Genomic DNA, 1,228 nt, shown 5'->3' with positions numbered 1-1,228 from the left:
GTCAAACGAGGATCCGTACAAATACTTGAATGAATTTTTTGAGATATGCTCTATAGTAAAAATCCAAAACTTCTTCAATGATACCCTTAGGTTAAAACTGTTTTTTTTTTCACTTAAGGATAAAGCCAAACATTAGTTAAACTCTCTAAATTCCATAACCATTTCAACTTGGGACCATCTTCAGAGAGAGTTTCCTAAAAAATACTTTTCAATCGAAAAAATAAATCAAATTAGAAAAGCCATCACTAATTTTTTTCAATTGGATGGTAAACTTTTTTATGAGATATGAAAAAAGTTAAGGGACCTCATTCATAAATGCCCCCACCATGCTATCTCCAAATGAAATTTATTTAGTGTTTCTATGATGGTCTATCGGAGAAATATCGATAAATGATCGATGCATCGTATGATGAGACATTCATGCTAAAGAGTGAGGATGAGGCAAGGCAGCTCTTTGAAATACTTAGTGAGAACTCCCTACATCACATGTTTGCTACCTCTAAAGAATAACCCATGTCTCAATAGAAAAGAGGTAGAATCTATCAGATAGAAAATGTTATGAATATCCACAGTAAGATAGATGAGTTGTCCCAAAAATTAGACTGTCTTCTGAATACTGGACACTCTCCGATTCAACCTAATCCAGTCTAAGATGTTTGTGCGTTGTGTGCAAGCTCGACCTATTTTGTTAGTGAATGCCCAACCGCACCTCAATTTTTTGAGTTTATGCACGAGCAGATCCAACAAGCTCAAATCCAACAAGCTCATAGATCAAGAAATGATCCATATTCGAATACTTATAACCCCGACTGAAAAAATCATCTAAATTTTTCTTGGAGACTATAGCCAGTGGTTGGCCCTACAATACCTAGACCCAACTATCAGGACCCAACATATAGGCATGGACCATACCATCAGTTCCAAAATGCTCCTTAATCGTCTACCACTGGTTACAACTCAGCTTTTGAGGAGAAGATTCTGAAAGTGCTAGAATGATTAAAAGTCAACATCTAGACCCTTAGCTCCCACATGCAATCCATTGCTAAGCTAGAGACTCAAATAGGTCAACTAGCAACCATATTCAATAGGAGGGAAGAAGAAAAATTATCAAGCCAAGCTGAGAGTAATCCAAAAGGGCAATTTATGGTTGAGAGCTCCAATACTCTAGAAATTTTTTTTGAACATGCCAAATCAATCATAACTCTCAAAAGTGGGATGATCATTGAAC

General features: G+C 36.2%; 1 non-coding gene across 1 annotated transcript; it reads right to left on the bottom strand.

Moving 5' to 3' along the window:
- Positions 1-227: 227 nt before the first annotated feature.
- On the bottom strand, positions 228-333 carry LOC114914475 (small nucleolar RNA R71). The gene has a single exon (XR_003801732.2). It is a non-coding gene; the product is annotated as a small nucleolar RNA R71 (small nucleolar RNA).
- Between the last annotated feature and the right edge of the window lie 895 nt (positions 334-1,228).

This window comes from Elaeis guineensis, chromosome 8, assembly GCF_000442705.2.
Source record: "Elaeis guineensis isolate ETL-2024a chromosome 8, EG11, whole genome shotgun sequence".
In the NCBI taxonomy this organism is placed as follows: Eukaryota; Viridiplantae; Streptophyta; class Magnoliopsida; order Arecales; family Arecaceae; genus Elaeis; species Elaeis guineensis.
The sequence above is the reverse complement of the archived record's forward strand: the minus strand, read 5'-3'. Positions and strand labels throughout refer to the sequence as shown.